A 9,620-nucleotide genomic window follows, 5' to 3' on the forward strand; every position below is an offset into this window, starting at 1 on the left:
AAGGGCTGGGATTACAGGCGTAAGCCACTGTGCCCAGCTCAGATTTTGATAAGTTTTAAAAGTGCCCAGATGAATCTTGTGGATGGGATGCAAAACAGCACTCCATATGAAAATGGATGGTGCACCCCTCCCCACATGACCTTCTGAGAGTCCTGATCACCACTGCTGTTTATGGAAGCCTCCAAAACACTTTATTACTCAGGTGTGAACAAAGCAGAGATTACGTCTTCCCACAATAAGAAACATTTCTGGTTGTTACTTGTAGGAAAAGGAGGAATTAGCTTCAATATCTATTATCTATCTATCTCTGTTAGTCAACGAGCACAAAGCTTTAGTTATACAAGATGAGTAAGTCCTAGAGATGTACTGAACACCGCGATACCTCTAGCTAACAATACTGCATCATATACTTAAAAATGTGCCAAGAGGGTAGATCTTGTGTTAAAGTAATACTCACAATAAAAACAGGACAGGAGGAAACTTTTGCAGTGATAGATATGTTTATGGTATAGATTATGATGAGGGCTTCAAGGCGATATATTTCTCTCCAAACTCATCAAGTTGTGTAGATTAAATATACACAGTTTTTGTATATTATACCTCAACAAAGTGGTTTTTTAAAAAGATCCACTATTCATCCACCCCTCTTATCTCGTTTCTCTTGTCTATTGATCTATCCTATCTCTTTCCTTGCCCCAACTTCTCTCTTACATTTCCAGGGGCCCATGTGACAGTGTGAGGTACCACGGAAATAAGGACTTCACATCTTCTACTTGGGGAACACTATATGAATTTGTTCCTGTTTATTGGAAGTGCATTGTTTTTGCATTTAATTAGGAAGTATTTTCCATATCCTGGAGAGAAAAGTGTATTTTCTGCATCATTTCTAAATCATTGTTCAATTTTTTTCTTCATCATCATATTTATTGACTGAGTTTGATACTAGATTTTTGATGTTCTTATAAAAAAAGTAAATGAGCAAAATGAAACATACAGAATGGTTAGAGGAACAACAGCAACAACACAATCCCTCACAGGAATGCCCTGAAGGGATCTGAGGAATATTCTGAAGCTAATTTGAACATGCAGGTTACATCTGTCCAGATCTCCAAAAGTAGCCACCAAGCAGGTTTTACATAGGGAAAGATTTTGTTGGAAAAGCACCTGGGAGGAAAAGTGGGTGGGAGCGGGAAGGTCTGGGAGAGCCAGCAGAACCCCAGTGAGGTAGCAGGGGAGCCAAGGTGGAGCAGACGCATCCTAGACTGCTCTGCAGCCTGAGGAAGGTTTGGCATGGCCACTTGGGGGTCCTTAAGCTAATGTCAGTGCATCTCTCAGGATTGGGCCTGCCTCAATATCCCCGTGTGCTCAGTCATTGGAAGCACAATCTTGATTTCAGAGCCTGCAGAGGGGTCTTAGGCTTTCTGCAGTGGGAGGGGCATGTTCATGGCTGCACCGGTGGTTTGACCCATCCTTGGTGCCATTCTGGATGTGATGTTGCAATGATGGTAAATATCAAGGCCCAGGTCAATGCTAGACTCTGTTTGCCTGTTATCTTGAAATCACAGGAAGCCCACCACCTCCCCCAATAGCACAGCTTCCACATTCTCACTCCTGTCTCTTTTGTAGAATAGGCTATCTATCGGGGGATAATCCTTTTTTTTCTTTCGACATGGAGTCTCGCTCTGTTGCCCAGGCTGGAGTGCAGTGGCGCAATCTCGGCTCACTGCAACCTCTGTTTCCCGGGTTCAAGCAATTCTCCTGCCTCAGTCTCCCGAGTAGCTGGGATTATAGGCATGCACCACCATGCCTGGCTAATTTTTGTATTTTTAGTAGAGACGGGGTTTCACCATGTTGACCAGGCTAGTCTGGAATGCCTGACCTCGTGATCCACATGTCTCGGCCTCCCAAAGTGCTGGGATTACCGGCGTGAGCCACCGCACCCGGCCCGTAGTCCTTTTAGTAAAGGTTTCACAGGAAGGTGGTGTGCTGTCAGTGGAGGGAACACAGAAATACACAGGACCACCAACATGCCAGAGAGGGGCCCTGCTGGTCACAAAAGTCTTTCCACTAACTTCACTAGAACACAAGTCTGGCTGGAGCCCCACATTTCTGGCCCTGGTGCCCAGGAAGGAAGGTGGGTGCATTGAAGGAAGCTTTGCACTTCTCCCTGCTGCTCTGGCAATAGTTTCCGTTCACACGCTCAAGGTTGTGGCTTGACCTACGCTCTCCTGCAAAAAATTTCTAGCCCTTTCCTATTTCTGAGGTTCTTTGTTTTTCCCCTCCCATGTTCCCATACTCCTAAGCTATCTTCTGTGTGTGTTGTTGTTGTTTTGGCATTTTTTTCCTCCCCCACCACCCACCAGAAATGTGTCTACTTCAGTGTAATGTGGCAGTGAAAATCTGGGAGATTGGAAGAAATTCGCGTTTGGTTGGGTTTTCCCACACCCCTCTGTTTTTCCTGTGAACTAAGAGCCCCAAAAGAAGCACCAAAAATGTCTTTCCCATGGTAGGAAAAGCCAGGACAGAGCAAGCCATTCTGGACCTTGGAGAAACCACTTTGGGTTCTGGTTTCCTTCAGGTTTGATGCCATCCTCACATTTGGCTGAAGGGCAACAGGCAACTGTTCTTCAGACGGCAGTACCATACAGAGCACCACGTGGCTAGCCCAAGCTCTGGGGTAGAACCAGCTCTGCCCTTCACTCTGTGGCTTTTGCCAAGTCCCTCACTGAGTCTCAGCTTCCCCATCGGTAACACAGGGGTAAGGTAGCAGGGTTGCAAGAGCATCCTGCCACCTTCTGGGCTGCAATGGATACCCCGTCAAGATGAGACAATGGACAGGGGGCAGTATGCCCTTGTAGTGCCTGTGCATGCATCAGGCTGGCACTTCTCAGAGTGCTCCTGAGGCATCCTGACCTTGAAAGATGCTAACACTTGTTATTTGAAAAGTATTTTTTTTTTCTAAGTTAAAAATAGGTTTGAGAAATGCTGGATTAGGAATGTTTTAAACAGATTCATCACTACAGGACTTCTCAGGGGCCTTTAATGCACTGTGAGTCTCCAGGAGTGTTTTCTAACAGTGCATGCTTTTATCCTAAGAGACATGAAATGCATTGGGATGGACTCGTTGGTTTAATCAATGGGTAGTTCATAAGAAGCTTCAACCTGAAAGGTATGAGGGCTCTTGACACCCAAGAAAGCCCAGGGGAGGATCCTTGACATCTGTGAAGCATCAGATCTAAGATCTTCCAGAGTGACCACATACCCTCAGTGTATAGAGCGCCCTTGACATAAGTAACTCCATCTTGGAAAAAGACCATTTTACATTTCAAAAGGTATCGAGGACCAGATGTTTTTGCCTGATCAAAACACTGCATTCAAGCAAATAAGGACATAATCAAACATACTCTTCCACTATGAGCCCTCACCAGAGGACTGGCCATAAAAGAGCAGGACTTCAGCATCTCAAAACAGCCTACTTAACAGATACTGTCTTGCTGTCATTTGTGATAAGCAACGGCATCTGCCGCCGAAGGCTCTACACATGTCAAATACTCTTTCTTGAAAGATGCTGATGCTGACTGGCACCTGGGGCATTCCAGAACATTATTTTTGTTCATGTTGCTCTCCCTGAACTGGTTTGTTAACTCTTTTTCCTATCCCTTTTCTCTTGATGTCAAATGTTACTTTGTTTGATGTGGAATATTTAATCTATAACATTTATCTATTGATTAAGTATACTATGATTTATGGTTTGCAATACTGACTGACTTGGGGAGTGGCTTGAGCCTGTGTGCCTGTGGCTCTGACTACAGAGTAAATGGGTGGTACCAAGGGGAACTGCCTCCTTGGAAACTCCATGCAGCTCGGGGCTTTTATGACTGAAACAGCACCAGCAAAAGTGTGACCTCGTGGAAAGATGTGAAAACGCATAGACTTTGTTATCTCTGACCTTGTGCCCCTCATGATAGTTGAACTCAGAGCAGCAGAGAGAAAAGGGAAGACACCAGCTGCTGAGAGCTGCCCTCACCATGGTGGTGCATGGCAGGTAGAAAGCCATATGGGCTCTGCTCCATCAGCCCCATAGACAGGCTCCCAGGACGACTCACCTTCCAGGAAGTCCTGCTGACACTGTTGTTGTTGCATTGGATAGAAGTTTGCCTCCATGTAAGCTCTCCACCCTGGGCTGCGTCAAACTGCCCACAGGAAATGTCACCTCTATAATAACAAAAACCAGCTAGAGGACTTCTTATCTTCTCTTTTGCAGACCAGAGGCTTCCAGTTCCTCTAATGCTTCTCCACTGGTTCTGCTGGCCCTCTTGGGATTGCTGGTTGTCAAGCTCCCTCACACTGGGGTCCCGAGGATGCCCAGAGTTTCCCAGCAGCATTGGAGAGAGGCAGCACACAGTGGGACCCTAGTGGGAAGGGAGGCAGCAGGCTCAGAAGAGTTCAAAACCTCAGTCCTGAGAGTCTGGACTTTAGCTAAGACACAATAGCACATGGCTGAAGATTCTTCATCAGGGGAGGAAGAGGGGAGTGGGTGTGAGGCCAGGGATCCTGGAAAGTTGTTCTGCAGGCAGCTCTAAGGGGAGACCTAAGGAGAGAAAGGAGGCAGCTGCCTCTCAGTCAATTCAAATTTACCTCTTGTGAATTTGTCTTTCTATGCCTGGCTTATTTCACTTAACATAATGACCTCCAGTTCCATCCATGTTGCTGCAAATAACATGATTTCATTCATTTATGGCTGAATAATGTTTCATTGTGCATATAGACCACATTTTCTTTATCTATTCATCCATTGATGAACACTTAGGTTGATTCCATATCTTAACTAGGGTGAGCAGTGCTGCAATAAACACGGTGGTGCAGTATCCCTTTGATATACTGATTTCCTTTCCTTTGTAAAAATACCCAATAATGGGATTGCTGGATGTACCTTTGTTCCATTTTTAGCTTTTTGATAGATCTCCAGTTGTTTTATTGAGTTGCTTGAGGTCCTTGTACATATTCTGCATATTAGTTCTTTGGTGAATGGTACATATTCTGGATATTAGTTCTTTGGTGAATGGTTTATGTGTCTGTTTTAATACCAACACCATGCTGTTTGGGTTACAATATAAGCTGTTACATTTTAAGATCATTTGATATGAAGCTACAGTAACCATTCACCAGTAAAGGGGTGGAGAGAAGCCAGGTGTAGACACTTTGAGCTCCCTTCAGGAGAAAAGGAGTGGGATGTGGGAATGGGGACTATGCACGGGAGCGAGCCCTCCACCTGGTGAGTGAACCTGGTCAACTCAGTCCTCACCACTCACTGTAGCCTTTCTATATGCAAACCATTCTATAGATTGTCTCCCATTCTATAGATTGTCTCTTCACTCCGTTGGTTATTTCCTTCACTATGCAGAAGCTTTTTCATTTAATACCGTCCCATTTGTCTATTTTTGTTTTTGTTGCCTGTGCTTTTGAAGTGTTAGCCACAAGAGCTTTGCCTAGATTAATGTCTTGAAGCATTTTCCCTATGCTTTCATCTAGTAGTTTTATAGTTTTAGGTTTTATGTTTAAATGTTTAATCCATTATGAGTAGGTTTTTGTGACAGATAGGGGTCCAGTTTCATTCTGCATGTGGCTATTCAGTTTTCCCAGAAGCATGTATTGAAGAGGGTGTCCTTTCCTCAATGTATGTTTTTGGCACCTTTGTTGAAAATAAGTTGGCTGTAAGTGCGTGAATTTATTTCTGGGCTCCTATTTCATTCCACTGGTTTATGTGTCTGTTTTAATACCAACACCATGCTGTCTGGGTTATAATATAAGCTGTTACATTTTAAGATCATTTGGTATGAAGCTACAGAATACTGTTTTTCGTAATCCAGGTGCCTGATTTTGATCTTCTTACCACCTTCAAGATTGAGAGAATAATTTCTACACATTTGAAAGAAACGAAGATCTGCTTACGTTTCCTAGTTGGTTAAACACATAGTTTCAGATCTTTTCTCTATTTCAGTTACATATTCCTGAGAACCAAACTGCTTTACTTGAAAGTTGCTCCAATGTTCTGACAGACTGACACTTTTAGTTCTTTAAACACATGATGAGCTGCTTTGAATTGTAGTGCATTTTATAAGAAACTGCCTTATTTTCAGAGTGGCTATACCGTTTTTGCATTCCCACTGGCTATGTATGAAAACACTAGTTTTAGTGTTCTGTATTCTTGTCAGCACTTGATATTGTCAATTTTTTTAAAAAAAGGTATTCTAGTAAGTATGTAGTTGTATCTCATTGCAATTTTAATTTGCATTTTCCTAATGACTAACAATGTTGACAATCTTATGTGCTTATTTGCAATCTATACTTTTTTTTTTGATGGAGTGTCTATTCAGATCTTTTTTATTGGGCTGGTTTCTTAATGTCGAGTACAGTGTATTTGCTAGGGAAACTTCACAAAGTGTTGCAGCAGTTCTCATGACAGACAGTGAGAAAAAGAGATGTTCTACCTAGCTATGTCCACCACGAAGGGATCAGGGTATGGAGTTTATATGAGGGTTTACAGAATTTTGCTCAGGGCTGGGGATCACTTCTTTTAGTGCTTTAGCTATAACCTGAATACCTTTATTAGTGCCTGGAAGTCTTCAAGTCCCCAGCCTGAGTTCAAGCCACAGGAGACAACACGAAGCTGGCCAAGTCACAGGGTAGTCAAGGTACTCTCTATTTCTCAGGTGAGACAGAGAAAAAAGTAGGGGGACCTGGGGGACCCTACAATCACTGGTACATGGAATGACACAAATGAATCTCAAACTCATTATGCTGAGAAAAAAGCTACACACAAAGGAGTAGATATGGCATGATGCCATTTATATACGATATTCTAGAACAAGCAAAACTAAGCTAGAGCAACATAACGCAGATCAGCAGTTGCCTGGGACAGGGGATAAGGGAGTCATTGACTGAAATGGGGCATAAGGTATTTTTTGAGGTGTGAAAATGTCCTATATTTGATTATGATGGTGATTCAGAGAGATATGCAATTGTTGAATTTGTTGACCTGTACACTTAAAATGGGTACAAGCAAATGACTCTTCAATATGTTGTTAACTGAAAAGCTAATGAGGGAAATCATAGAGATTCTTACAAGAATCTGCCTTATTGCAAAATGCCAGAAAAAATTTCTGTCCCCTGTCCTCTTTGTTTTTCTCCAAGGTCTAGAAATGGAATTGAATGAATTTTTACAATCTCTTATGAATTAGCTGTTAAAAATCTTATGCATATAGCTTCTTTACAGAAATTTCCAAATGCTTTTTAAATCTTTGCAACCTTCTAGGAAATACTAAAATTTGTTGATTTCAGATGAAGAATGCTTTGTTATAGTTTTAACTCTGCAGAGATGTCATTTGGTAATTGTGATTGTTTATCAAGCTCCTACCATGTGTTTTATCTTAGCCAAAATTTCCACTGTATTAGGGCTGAAATTAGGGTTCAGGAAGGCTAAATGACTCATCTGTATGAGCCATAAATGGGTGAGGTAAACCCGGTCTGTTTGGTGCTAAATCCCGGGTACCTTCTATTTCACCACTAATGAGAACACAGAGTGCTAATTAAGGAGGCTGGAGTTGGAATTCCTGCTCCATCATTTAGTCACGTGTGACCTTGGACAGGTCACTTGACCTCAATTACCTTATCCACAGGTTAGGTGATTACCTGTATTGCTCCTCCTTCTAGTCTACTGCATAGTCTCAGGGGGAGCAGTTTGCATTGATCACACTGTGAATGGCACCCCATGGAGGCAGCTCTGGGATGACAATCTCCCTGTTAACTTTAAAGGTCATTGTGGGATTTCCACTCAGAAAATTTATGTGGAATATTCTGAAAACCCTCAAGCACTGATGTCAAATCAGGTAGTACTGGTACTACCACTCAAAATCCTTTAATAGCTCCCACATTTCCATGGAATCTACTGTGAACTCCTCAACTCTTTATAATCTAGCCAAAACCAGCAGTCAATCATATCTCCCTCCACTCTTTGCTCCATGCCCACTACCTCTGCCAGGCCCATGGCTTTCCTGTCTTCAGATGTCATCAATCACCTGTTGGCATGTCATGTGATTTAGGGATAAAACTCCCCAGATAAAGTGAAAGGAGTGGAAGCCAGATGCACCATAATGGGCCCGCAAAATTCCACCCTCTGCCGGAGACCTGTGGGTGGCTCTGAATGCTCTGCAGGGCTGGAGCTTCTGAATGTGTGTCACCCTAACAGATGTATGTAATGTATTACACATTTTAAAATGTGTATGTGTGTATATATATTAATCTCCCTGGCTCTTGGCTCCTGGTATTAGGACGCAAACGTATCTGTTCCCTAATTTCATTCCTGCCTACCCCTGCACAGGGACCAAGCTCACCTCACCTCTTGGTTTTGGTAGCTCTACTTCCTTTTTCCTGGAAACTCTCCCTACGCCTTCCACATGGCCAAATTCTATTCATCCCTCAGGCCCTTTCTCTTCCATGAAGCGCCGTTCCCAGTCCCTTCAACCCACATGGTCCTGTTTTCTAAACCCCATAGAACTTGCATTTGACATCCCACATGCTGAGTCAGAGCACAAGATATTATGCTATATTTCAGGCCACCCTGAATGGATGCCTCTTTCTCACTGAGAGGATCTGTCATGACGACCATGATAAATATTTTCATGACATTGTCCACGTGTCACGCACTGGTCTCCACTTAGTCCTAATTTATTTACTCCTCACACAGATCCTACAAGCTAGGCATTGCTACATTATTTTGCAGTAGCGCACGCTGAGGCACACAGAGGTTATGTAGCTTGCCCAAGGTGATATCCCTATTAAGCGGTAAAGGCAGGTTTTGTACTCAAGTGTCCAGCAGCAAAGTCTGGGCTCTTACCACCACTCCAAAATTTTGTTTTAGCCAATTTGGATATGCTATATTAAATATGCTGTGGATTGAATAGTGAAATGTTTCCTTGGTTATGCTTTAACTATATTTGAGCATTCTTGATATTTTATCAGGTCTCTGTTGTCTCTGATCACCAACACTCTGACTGAGGTGGAAACTGAGCCCCTTCCTCCCTTTCTTCTCTCTCTCTCTCTCTCAAATTCTCTCCCTATTCTTTCTTCACATCATGCTTAGTCAGAGTTTTTCCCACAAATATTGGGTGAATACATGCTCTGTGCCCAGTACCATGCTAGGTCCCAAGGGACACATCAGCGCATACAGTAGGCACATGGCTCTGCCCTGTGACACTTATGTCACAGTGGCATCCTACCCACGCTTTACATTTGCTTAGCCCTGTATATTCTGCGGACTTTTCACATACTTATCTTAGCTGGTTTCATGCCAATGCTATGACTTAAATATCATTATTTCCAGTTTAGAGATAAGAAAGCTGAGGTACAGCGAGTTTAAATTACTACCTCCAGGTTATGTAGCTGTGTGTGTCACAACTGAAACTCAGACGCAAGTCTTTTAGACTTGTCTAAACCTTTGCAGCCACATTTTGCCCTATCCAAGTATCTACGGGACCCTGCAGAATAATTAGTTTATTCCTTTGCCGGGATATTCTTATTTCATTCTTCATCCTGTCTCCTGATGGGTCAAATCAATGCTT

Source organism: Rhinopithecus roxellana, chromosome 1, assembly GCF_007565055.1.
Source record: "Rhinopithecus roxellana isolate Shanxi Qingling chromosome 1, ASM756505v1, whole genome shotgun sequence".
NCBI lineage: Eukaryota > Metazoa > Chordata > Mammalia > Primates > Cercopithecidae > Rhinopithecus > Rhinopithecus roxellana.